Below are 13,190 nucleotides of genomic sequence, written 5' to 3'. Positions count from 1 at the left end.
TCCCCAAACACCATGTGAGGACACCGTGAGAATACGTCTCTGTGAACCAGAAAGAGTGCCCACAGCAGACACCAAATCTGTAGGTGTCTTAATCTTGACATCCCAGCCTCTAGAACTGTGGGAAATAAATTTCTGTTGTGTATAAATCACCTAGTCTATGGTATTGTGTTTGAGCAGCCAGACAGACTAAGACACCTGCCCTGACTCAGTGTGCTGTGGAGTTAGGATACCAGTACAAGCAGGGGCTAAGGCAGTGGAGCTGGAAGCTCGCTCCTACCAGCACTTAGCCTGGATCAGTGGTCTCCAAGACGGGATGTGGAACCCCAAGGGAGTGCATGACAATCTAGTGGGGTATGGGAAGGATACACAGAGCGATCTCTACTTTTATTTCACCTGCATATAATAAATAATATTTTCTAATACTCAGTGTAAGGATTAACTCTGCTTGGCAAGCACTGTAGTGCCAAAAATCCATGAGCTATCCAGAGGGAAGAGAAGGAATTGCCCAGTGGAGAGGCAGGTGTGAGACCCTGTCTGCATATTGCGCAGTTTATATGCATCAGAGTGTGCAGATTTCCTTACAGAGTAGAATCTTCACACCACTCTGCTAGCAACTCCCTGTGTAGCTGATGTACTCAGACAAGTGATTTCGAGGTGGGTGGTTTTCTTTTACAAAAGGCAGGCACTTCTTTGGCTAAACTGTCTTCTGTGGGTGGACAAGAGCTAGTCATCAACATGCAACCGGCAGTGTTTCCAAAAATAATAAACATGCTCAAGCTGTCTTTTCAAGGGAAAGGTGAAGTGGAACACTAGGTGTTAAGGAAACTGCTTTTCTTTTTTTTTTTTTTTTTTTTTTTTTTTTTGAGAAGGAGTCTCGCTCTGTCACCCAGGCTGGAGTGCAGTGGCCAGATCTCAGCTCACTGCAAACTCCACCTCCCGGGTTTACGCCATTCTCCTGCCTCAGCCTCCCGAGTAGCTGGGACTACAGGCGCCCGCCACCTCGCCCGGCTAGTTTTTTGTATTTTTTTAGTAGAGACGGGGTTTCACCGTGTTAGCCAGGATGGTCTCGATCTCCTGACCTCGTGATCCGCCCGCCTCGGCCTCCCAAAGTGCTGGGATTACAGGCTTGAGCCACCGCGCCCGGCCAAGGAAACTGCTTTTCAAAGAAATTTACCCTACAGAGAGACTGAAAAATGGTACATGGGACTTTTCCCTCCTTATGTGATTTTGTTACCAAAAATAACATATGCATATCATTTATTTTTAAAAACTTCATATCTCATACATTGAAAAAACTTGCAAACAGGATTTTCTAACCTGTTTAAAAATCTTCCAAAGTGTTTCAGTGGATTTTGAAGCTATTTGCCTAAAAATTATAAAAATGCAAATACCTTGTAAGAAAAACTGAGATAAAAAATAAGTTTTAGCCACATTTCAACACAAGCCTTTGCATGATTGGTGAATGGAGTGGAAAACACGAGTGCTGTGATTTAGGCAGTTCTGTGCACTCACTGGATCCCTGGGAACCTGGTGTGTTGAGAGGGGTCCTCCCAAATCAGCCCAAACTGAGAAGGTTGAATAGCTGCCTCAGAAATTATAAACCAAGGTTTATGAAATCGATGGAGATGCCCAACAGTGTCAGTAATCCTTCTAATACCACTTTAGTTCAAAAATAAAAAAGATCATGTCCATAACAAGAAAATATTTTAAATATTGTTTGTTTCATCTTTGTTTTATTTTTATCTTTTTTATTTTAATGTATATTTTATTTTCCAGATAATATACTATGTCAGTGTCATAAGGATAGAACACGTGTGTGTCCATAGACATACATAATGCATTCATATATTGGGGGTGAGTTTTTAGATTTTTGGGGATCTCAGTGGCCCAGATGGTTCCCCTGACTGGTGGCCCTGAGGAGCCACACTTTAATCCCAGACTCTCTGCCGTCCACAGCTCCCACCCACCCAGCAGCCCAATCATGCCCACCTCTGCCCTCCAGCTTCCTTTCCACCTGACATCTGACCTGCCTCTTCTCACTTGCTCCTGCTCTGCCCAAACACATATGGAAGATGTACTTTGACAAAAGGACCAATGTGGAAACCATACCCAAGTTAGATCCTCAGACAACAGCCAGAGCAGACAAGTGCCTGTCACTAAGTGAGTGGGAAAAAGGGATTTCCATGATCAAATCAGGGAGTATTCCTGCTCTGGGTGTCTCTGGAGGAAGCTGCCTCCTGCTCCCTCTTCTCACTTCTGCCTCCCTCACACCCTCCCCTGCCAGTGTAGACATCACAGGAGGATGCCTCCACACACCACTGGACAAGTGAGTTCACATCTGAGGTGCATGTATTTTTCATGATAGTTTTGATTGTCCAGAAAATTAACAATGAAATGATGGGGTGGCAGAAAGAAAGCCAGAAAAGAAACTTGAAAAATTTACAATCTAACTAAGAGAGAACAACACTTTTAGACATCAGGGCAGTGAGAAAAGAATAAATACTTTGTGAATGAATAAAGTAATGCAGAACAAACATGTATGTGTACCTAATAGTGCTGGCCCCAGTGGGGCGTGTGGTTCAGGGAGATGAATGAATTAAGTGGTAAATAACTGATGGCAAAGAGGGGCCCTGGCTCCCTGTCCCTGCTGCCAGACAGCTCTGAGGCAGGCGCTGCCCAGCCCTGGTCATGAGAATCCCCTCCCGTTGTCAGCTGTTCCTCCCCTCCCATCTCACTTCCCCACCCCCTCACACCTGCGTTTTGGGATCACCTCGCAGGTGCACCGCCCACCCCCAACACCGTGTCTTGAGTCTGCTTTCAGGGTAACCACATAAACACATGCCACCAAGTCCAATGGACACGGCCTCCCATCCAGTGGTACCACAAGGTGTGGTGTGTGCAGACTGCAAGTATTTCTTGTTCTTCCAAACACTAAGGCTGTGCTAGGTGTGCCGTCAGTCATTGCCACTGTATTTTCTGGATGGGCATGTCCCAGAGCTGGGGAGTGGGACTTCCACCAGCTGGAGGCAAGGCACCATGGCATTGCATATCCACCTGCGCTCCCTGCATCCGAGCCACCTGCTCCAGCATGTGCCAGGTGGAAGCACTTGTCTAGCCCCCACAGGAAGCAACTCCACCTTATATAGGAGACAGAATTTCCTGCCGCCTGGCCCCACTGCCTGTGAGCTCTTGGTGTGTTTTTAATTCCATATCTTTTGGTCTTGGACAGGCGCGTTGTCTGTTACTGGTTACCAGCTGCTGGGCAGAGCTGCCCTCCAGTCGCTAGGGCTTCTGTTACTGCTCCATCCCTGAAGAAGCGTTCTCTTCCAGCTCCCCAAAGATAGGAGGGATCTGGCCTTGCTCTAAGATTCCCAAACCCAAGACATCAGCCCACTAGTAGCCTGGACCACCTGGCATTTGTTCAGTCACCTGCCAGACACTCTTCTCAGCTCCCCTTCAAAATCCCACACCTTTACCCTGCATGCGGAAATGGAGATCTTGGGGGGCACTGAGATGCACCAGTCCTCTCCCTACTCCACACAGCACCTCCACCTCTGCCCTTCTGTCTCTCCTCCGCTCACTCTGATGCTTAGCAAGGCTGTGAGTCAGCCCCAGGCCTGGCCAATTCTCACCCCAGTATTTCCTTCAAAAGCTCCCTGTGCCCTTTCCCCCACAGCCTTCCTGCAGGCTCCAAGGCCAAGGTCTCCATCTGGCCTCCCTTGCCAAGCCCCAACCAGCCCAATTCTCTACAGTGTCAGGAACCTCTTAAAATACCCATCTAGTGACTGGCTGCAGGGCTGGGTCAGGTGCCCGGAGCCCACACTAAGGCCACAGGAGAGTGTCCCCATGTGACAAGATATTCCAGGATTCTAGGCCCGTTCCCACCCTGCCAGTTTGTCCTTTTAGCCTGTCTGTTCTCCTATTCTGCCCAACCCCGCTGGATGATCTGGTGTCCCTAAATATGCCTTTGTTATGAAGAATTACCCAAAACATGGGAACGAGTCAAAAGATTACTATGTGACACTCTGACAGCCACACCAGAGCACTGGCTGCCAAGCAGGCCTGCCTGAGAGTGGCCAGATTTCCTAGGGGAGGTAATATGGTGATTTTTAAGAAATGTCTGATAATCCTTCCCCAAAAGGTGGAACTTAGTTTCCCTCCCCTTGAGTGGGCTGTACCTAGAGACTCACACCTAGAGAACAGAACACAAAGGAAGTGATGAGCGGCCACTTCTGAGATTAGGTTATAAAAAGACTGTGGCTTTCATCTTGACTCCTCCCTCTTCCCCTCCCTCCCCATGTCCCTTTTCATCACTCCCTGGGGGAAGGAGCCACCAGGTCTTGTGACCAGCTGTGCAGAGAGGCCCCCTTCATGCAGAGAAGATCTGGAGCCTCTGCCCAGAGCCACCTGAGTAAGCCTGGAAGCGGATTATGAAGCACCTTCTGAAGGCTGCAGCCCAGGCTCACAGCCTGACCAAAACCTCATAGAGACCCTCGGAAACTGCAAGACAAGAAATGTATGCTGGCTGAGGCTGCTAAGTTTTAGGGTGATACCGCACCCTAAAATGAAAGTGTTTGTTGATTAAGGACCAGACTCTATGAAGTTGGATGTTAACTTGTTGAATATTGATACATTGCAACCCTTTCTCCTGGCAGAGTAATAACCTGAAAGATAGTGGTTCCATTGTCCTACAGGACAGTAATCAGTCTCGTATCTGACTTTATCATTGGACGCTGTCATTCTGATATGCACTGTCAGTTTTTCCAGTCCTTTGAACCAGCTTTATCATTCTAGTTCTCTCACTAATGAACTAAGTAAATATTTGATACCAAAATATTTGTGGGGGGATCATATGTTAACTATTGAGGATTGCCCTTTGAAACTGTGTCATTCTGTGCCTTTGCACCTCTGCCCTGCTTTACTTATAGGTGGAAGCCCTTCCCTGTCCCAGGTACCTGCTGTAAAAGAGCCTCTCTGTACCCTCTCAGGAGAAGCTTTCCCTGGCCCTGGGAAGAAGCCATCCCCGCCCTCTCCACGTTCCCGAGGCATTTTGCTCATGAGGCCATCAGAGAGTGTCTCAAACCATGTGGATCTTGTTGGGGCCCAACCCCAGCACGTGGCTGCTGTCCAGGCCTTTGTGTAGCAAGTGAGGGTAGGCTGGGGCAGGGCTTTGCGGGGGACACAGCTTCAGAAGAGACTGGGGTGGTCCTGGAGACCTGATCGAATAAAGGAGTCCTTTTGCCAGGAGTTGTCATGCGTGTGCCAAGCCAAGGGCAAGAGACGAAGGCTCAGCTTGGGGGAAAGTGCGGATGGAAAATGTGGGCCTCTACTGTTCATCTAATAAAAAAGGAGAGAAAGACGCACCAAGGATAGAGGGATAGAGAGGCTGGTATGAAGGGAGCCAGAGTGTGCGAGGAGAGGTGAGGGGTGAGGAGGGGAGGCCAGGTTTGTCAGGAAGTGCCATGAGGCTCCTTTAAGGACAAGTCCATGCATCTGGCCCAGCTTCATAAGGGACAAGCTCTGATTGGGGCAATTATGAATTTCATGAGGGCATAGAAAAAGTTTCATTTATCTTTGAGTCAGCTTCCTCCATCCAGCACATAACACATAGATTCTTGTTAACCAAGAGATTCACCAGTAAATGAATGTCTCATATGTATATTTTAAAGCAGGTATCCTGAAAAACATTTTCCTCAAAATATCTGCTAAAGCATTACTTGTTGATGCCTCTAAGCACATACCCTTCTCATCTGTATTAGTACCACCCTTTTCTCTTTCTTGTCCTAAGTCTTCCACAAGTCTATCAGTCAGTTTTTGCTGCCTAACAAGCCACCTCATTTCCCATTGTTCCTGTAACAAACTACCACAAATTTAATGACTTAAAATGCTACACATTTGGCCAGGTGTGGTGTCTCATGCCTGTAATCCCAGCGCTTTGGGAGGCCGGGGCAGTTGGATCACCTGAAGTTAGGAGTTCGAGACCAGCCTGGCCAACATAGTAAAACCCCATCTCTACTAAAAATACAAAAAACTAGCTGGGTGTGGTGGTGCACACCTGTAATCCCAGCTACTTGGGAGGCTGAGGCAGGAGAATCTCTCAAACCCGAACCCGGGAGGCAGAGGTTGCAGTAAGCGGAGATTGCGCCGTTGCACTCCAGCCTGGGTGACAAGAGAGAAACTCCGTCTCAAAAAATAAAAGTAAAAAAAAAAAAAAAAAAGCTACACATTTATTCTCTTACAGTTCTGTGAGCCAGAAGTCCAAAGTGAGTCTTCCTGGGCTAAAATTGAAGCATCTACAGAGCTGGCTTCTTCTAGGGGCTGCAGGGAGAATCTGATCTTCGCCTCATCAGCTGCTAGAGGCCTCTGGCATTCGTGGGCTGCATCATTCCAGTCTCTGTCTGTTGCCATATCTTGTCTTCTGTCTGACCTTCCTATGTCCCTCTTACAAGGCCTTAGTGATTGCATTGGGCTCACCTGGATAGTCTGGGATGGTCTCCCCATTTCAAGACCCTTAACTCCATCACATTCACAAAGGCCCTTTTCCTATGGAAGGTGACATGTTCACAGATTCTGGGGATTAGGAAGTGGACGTCTTTCTTTGTAGAGGGTGGTGAGGTCCGTTATTTGGCATTTTGTTCAAGGTCAAGCGCAAAAACCATGCATCTCTCTCACAATTTGGGCATTTGTTGATCCCAGCTTGGCTGAATCATGCACAGGCAGCAGCTGCTGGGTCAGCTGACGGCTGGCTGGTCGAGGATGGCCTCAGCTCAGACAGCTCGTCTCTGCTCTTGTGGCCTCTCACCCTCCAGCAGGCTAGGAGGGGCTTGTTTACATGTAAGCTGGACACAGTTCCAAGAAATGAGGCAAAAGCACTCAAGGCATATTGAGGTATAGTCTCAGAATTGACACAGAACCCCTTCTACCTCATTCCATTGGCTGAAGAAAGTCACGAGGTCAGCTCAGGTTCTAGTGGGGAGGAAGTCAGTGGAGCTGCCCAGTCATATTGCAAAGGTCGAGATATAGGGAGTGGTGAAAGATTGCAGCCAGTTCTGCCATATACTATGGTAAACACCTAGCTGCTGCAAAATCTTTAATTCCTTGCATATTATCAAGTACCTGCCAGGGCACAGCTTACAAACAGGCAAACAGCTCCAGGAACCAAACTACCAAAGACTCTAAGAAGCAGCCCCTTGTCCTGTCTGTAAGAACTCTGCTCCTGACCATCATACACTTGGTTCATTTTCAATCTATTGCTCTGTAGATTGGGGCCTCTGTGTGCTGCTCCCTGTTCCTCTCCTCCTAAATAAACCTACCCCTCCATCAAGGTCAAAGCTATTCCAACATCGTGAAGGCTTGCCACTATTCCCTACAAGGACATCAGTCCCCCTCCCCATTCTACAGTGCACAGCTTTCGTGTTAGCTTCCATGCAAATCCAAGGCTTCATATGCCAGGGCCTCGGCCAGCACAGCACTGCTGAATCTGTGCGCTCCGTCTCCAACAACGACACCGTGTGGCAGGAAGAAGGAATGGTAGTCACGGTCGGAGCAGGTGCAGGTCTTTCCCCACTTAGGTGTGAAGACTGACCCGCTTCTGTTTATAAGCCCCATGGTGGCTCAAGGAAGGGATGTTGTCCTTCCTGCCTTTAAGGCATTAAGATGCATAAGGACAATAAATTTTTAGTGGCTGAAAAATAAACAGCAGGATCGCATTTACGCTCCACTTGTTGGAGCAGGCCATCCTGGTTATACACACACCTTATAGTTGCTTTCTCCAAAACACATCTTTTTTTTGGTTTTTACCTTAATATAATTTTAAGCTTAAAGAAAAATTGCAAAAATAGTACAAGGATTTCAGTTTTACCATTTCCCCAGATTCACCAGTTAATTATCTATTTCTCCATTTGCAATGAAAGCAAGAGAGAAAAAGACAGACTTTTCCTTGGCTATTTGAGAGTTAAGTTGGAGAAATATTCCCTAATTTACTGATGATTACTTCAGTGTGATTTCTAAAAACACGGACAATTTCTTACACACATACCTATAGTATTATGACCAAAATCAGAACATTTTACATTGATGCAATACTGTTATCTAATACACGGTATCTATTTAAATTTTATCAGTTGTCCCTACGGTGTACTGTATAGTAATATTTTTTCAGTCAGCATATCTTTTTAAATTCTTAACGACTACATGCATACATTCAGTTGACAGAATATTGTAAGAAAGTGATTAACAAGTTTAATCTATCTGAACTTTTTACCTAGCAGTGCAGGTAAGCATAGATTCGATTGAGTAGTACATAGTCCATTGAAAGAGGTATGGACTTCCAGTGACAACGTCAATTAACTGACCTGCAATAAGTTCAAGAGAGAAAGGTGGAACTATCCTTTTAGGGCCAAACATTTCTGCAAGCCTGAAGTCCCCTCCTGAGTGTCTCCTAGGCAACAGAGCAGGATTCCAGGTAAACTTCCAAAAGACACTGTTTCAGAAAAACACACCCGGCCATGTCAACTACAGAGTACAGAGAGACACAGGACAAGCCAGACCAAGAGCATTGTCCTTATATGCCATAGCTAAGCTTTGCTTTGATGCAAAAACAAGTTTCTAACACTTTTCTGCCACTGTCAGGGGGAAGGTAACAGAGGTAGAAGTGAGTGAGGTGGCTAGGCTGCATTTCCAGGATGCCTGGGGATGGGAGAATGTATTTCCCTCTTGGGTCTAGGAAACAAAATGTTTTCTCCAGATTTGCCGCCTACAGAAAATCTTATTATTTGTCTTATGAATATGAAGTCATTGTTCAAAGATTTAAAAATAAAATAAGTGGGGAAGGCTATATTTGGCTAGGAATGGTGCTAATACCAGGTTATATATCCTCTCCCATGACACTCCATGCATGAAGCGTCTCCACCAAGGGTTATGTGTGGAAAGTGCACAGACTGAATTATATAGATTCAATGGAAAACATTGCCAGGCCCCAGTGTCCTTGTTGTCAAGACAACATCTTATTTTCATCTTTCTTCTTGCAAGTTCTCTAGCAAAGACATTATAATTAAAATCCCAACATAAGAAGCAATCGTATGTAAAATTCAGAGCACAGACTGTGACAAGCAGACAGGTGAGGGTGGAGTTCTGTGGTCAAACTTAAATAGACTTAGGACAAAATTGTATTGCCTGTGGGCCTAAGCTTCAGGGAGCTTCGGAGCTGCACTGAATCACTTTCTAGTGTTTTTATGGTTTGGGTTTTTACATTTAAGTCTTTAATCCATCTTGAGTTAATTTCTGCATAAGGTGTAAGGAATGGCTCCAGTTTCAGTTTTCTGCATATGGCCAGCAAGTTTTCCCAGCACCATTTATTGAATAGGAGATCCTTTCTCCATTGCTTGATTTTGTCTGGTTTGTCAAAGATCAGATGGTTGTAGGTGTGTGGTGTTATTTCTGAGGTCTCTGTTCTATTGGTCTATATGTTTGTTTTTGGTATGAGCACCATGCTGTTTTGGTTACTGTAGCCTTGCAGTATAGTTTGAAGTCAGGTAGTATGATGCCTCCAGCTTTGTTCTTTTTACTTAGGATTGTCTTGGCTATACAGGGTCTTCTTTGATTTCATATGAGATGGAAAGTAGTTTTTTTCTAATTCTGTGAAGAATGTCAATGGTAGTTTGATGGGAATAGCATTGAATGTATAAATTACTTTGGGCAATATGGTCATTTCCACAATATTGATTCTTCCTACCCAAAAGGATGGAAAGTTTTTCCATTTGTTTGTGTCCTCTCTTATTTCCTTGAGCAGTGGTTTGTAGTTCTCCTTGAAGAGGTCCTTCACATTTCTTGTTAGCTGTATTCCTAGGTGTTTTATTCCCTTTGTAGAAACTGTGAATGGGAGTTCATTCATGACTTGGCTCTCTGCTTGTCTATTATTGGTATATAGGAATGTTTGTGATTTTTGCACTTTGATTTTGTATCCTGAAACTTTGCTGAAGTTGCTTATCAACTTAAGGAGTTTTGGGACTGAGATGATGATGGGATTTTCTAAACATAGAAGAATCATGTTGTCTGCAAACAGAGACAATTTGACTTCCTCTCTTCCTATCTGAATATGCTTTATTTCTTTCTCTTGCCTGATTGCCCTGGCCAGAACTTCCAATACTATGTTAAATAAAAGTGGTGAAACAGGGCATCTTTGTCTTGTATTGGCTTTCAGAGGGAATGCTTCCAGCTTTTCCATATTCAATATGATATTGGCTGTGGGTCTGATTTAAACAGCTCTTATTATTTTGAGACATGTTCCAGCAATACTTAGTTTATTGAGAGTTTTTAACGTGAAGGCATGTTGAATTTTATCAAAGGCCTTTTCTGCATCTATTGAGACAATCATGTGGTTTTTGTCGTTGGTTCTGTTTATGTGATGGATTACATTTATTGATTTGCATATGTTGAACTAGCTTTGCGTCTCAGGGATGAAGCCAACTTGATCGTGGGGGATAAGTTTTTTGATGTGCTGCTGAATTTGGTTTGCCAGTATTTTATTGAGGATTTCCACATCAATATGGGATATTGGCCTGAAGTTTTCTTTTTTGCCATGTCTCTTTCCAGTTCTAGTATCAGGACGATGCTGGCTTCATAAAATGAATTATGCAGGAATCTTTCCTTTCCAATTGTTTGGAACAGTTTTGGAAGGAATGGTACCAGCTCCTCGCCTATTTCTGATATAATTCAGCTGTGAATCTGTCTGGTCCTGGGTTGGTAGGCTACCAATTACTGCCTCAATTTCACAGCTCATTATTGGTCTTTTCAGGGATTCGAGTTCTTCCTGGTTTAGTCTTGGTAGAATGTATGTGTTCAGGAATGTATCCATTTCTTCTAGATTTTCTAGTTTATTTGCATAGATGTGTTTATAGTCGTCTCTGATGGTAGTTTGTATTTCTGTGGGGTTAGCGGTGATATTCCCTTTATCATTTTTTGTTGTGTCTATTTGATTCTTCTCTCTCTTCGTTAGCCTAGCTAGTGGTCTATTTTGTTATTTATTTATTTTTTTTTCCAAAACAATAGCTCCTGAATTCATTGATTTTTGGAGGGTTTTTCGTGTCTCTATCTCCTTCTGAGCTAACTTAGCTCAGAGAATTTTGGAATAGTTTCCTCTTGCCTCTCTAGCTCTTTTAATTGTGGTGTTGGGGTGTCGATTTGAGATCTTTCTAGCTTTCTGATGTGGGCATTTAGTGCTATGAATTTCCCTCTTCACACTGCTTTACACACTGAATCTGTGTACCAGAGATTCAGGTACATTGTCCCTTTGTTCTCATTGGTTTCAAAGAACTTCTTGATTTCTGCCTTAATTTCATTATTTACCCAGGAGTCATTCAGGAGCAGGTTGTTCAATTTCCATGAAATTGTGTGGTTTTGAGTGACTTTCTTAATCCTGAGTTCTAATTTGATTGCACTGTGGTCTGAGAGATTGTTATGATATCAGTTCTTTTTCATTTGTTGAGGAGTGTTTTATTTCCAATTATGTGATCCGATTTTAGAATAAGTGTCATGTGGCACTGAGAAGAATGTACATTCTGTTGATTTGGGGTGAAGAGCTCTGTAGATGTCTATTAGGTCCTCTTGATCCAGAGTGCTGAGTTTAAGTCCTGAATATCCTTGTTAATTTTCTGTCTCATTGATCTGTCTAATATTGAGAGTGGGGTGTTAAAGTCTCCCACTATTATTGTGTGGGAGTCTAAGTCTCTTTATAGGTCTCGAAGAACTTGTTTTATGAATCTGGGTGTTCTTTTATCGGATGCAGATACAGTTAGAATAGTGAGCTCTTCCTGTTGAATTGTTCCCTTTACCATTATGAGATGCCCTTCTTTGTCTTTTTTGATTTTTGTTGGTTTAAAGTCTATTTTATCAGAGGCTAGGATTGCAGCTCCTGCTTTTTTTTTTCATTTTGCCTGTTAATCCACATGCCTGAGCCCACTCGTCCAGTTCCTAAGATCTTATTAGGAAGCTGCCAATCACCAGTTACAGGTGTTTTTATCTATTGGGAAACTGCCTTTCCCTAGCGCTGGCTGCGACCAATTATTATTTTAGAGAAGGAGTGTTACAACCACCTGACCATCACTTGATGGTCACCTGGCATTCCTGGTGGGGAAGTGGGAGCCCTCTCCTGCCCTGTTTGTGTTTGACTAGCTATCCACTGTAACAATATCATATGTTCAATTCTTTTTTTTTTTTTTGAGACAGAGTCTCACTCTGTCACCCAGGCTGGAGTGCAATGGCATGATCTCGGCTCACTGCAACCTCCTCCTCCCAGGTTCAAGTGATTCTCCCGCCTCAGCTGCCCCAATAGTTGGGATTACAGGCACCTGCCATCATGCCCAGCTAATTTTTGTATTTTTATAGAGACGGAGTTTCACCATGTTGGCCAGGCTGGTCTTGAACTCCTGATCTCAGGTCATCTGCCTGCCTTGGCCTCCCAAAGGGTTGGGATTACAGGTGTGAGCCACCACACCCTGCCATATGTTCAATTCATAGGAAAGAAAAATCTAACAAATCCTACGCTAACAAGTGTTGAAAGTGTGGTAGGAAATTGTGAATTTGTATACACTGCTGATGAGACATCTTTGAAAAGCTAGCTGGTAATATCAGGTAGTGTTAAAAATTGAGCTTGTCCCATGACTCAGCAAACTTTATTCTAGAAAATCTAGGCATCAATCTCTGAAATGTATGCACAATAAGAAATATACATGGTGTGTGTTTTTTAAAGCACCATTTGCACAAGTAAAAACTGAAATGACCTAAATGTCAACCAACAGCAAAAGAGATAAAGTGTGACATATTCATATACTGGAATGCTACTCATTGGTTAAAATCAACAAGCTATTCATGTGTTATCAACAAGAATAAATCTTAAAACACAATTGGTGTTTGGGGAAAGGGGAATAGAGAGTTGTTTGATGGGTGTAGAGTTTCAGTTTGGAAAGAAAGTTCTGGAAGTGGATGGTGGTGATAGTTACACAGCAATGTGAACGTACCTAATGCCACTGAACTGTACAGTTTAAAATGTCTAAAATGGACCCATGTTGTTCAAGGATCAACTGTACTTCAATCAATCAGTAGAAGTGAGCATTGACTTTGCCTTTAAAAAACCCTTCAGGAAAACAACACATCTTATATTTTTCTTTGTGGGGGATCTCCCTGTGTCACTC

The sequence above is a fragment of the Rhinopithecus roxellana genome, chromosome 13, assembly GCF_007565055.1.
Source record: "Rhinopithecus roxellana isolate Shanxi Qingling chromosome 13, ASM756505v1, whole genome shotgun sequence".
Lineage (NCBI taxonomy): Eukaryota > Metazoa > Chordata > Mammalia > Primates > Cercopithecidae > Rhinopithecus > Rhinopithecus roxellana.
This window is presented reverse-complemented; position numbering follows the sequence as displayed.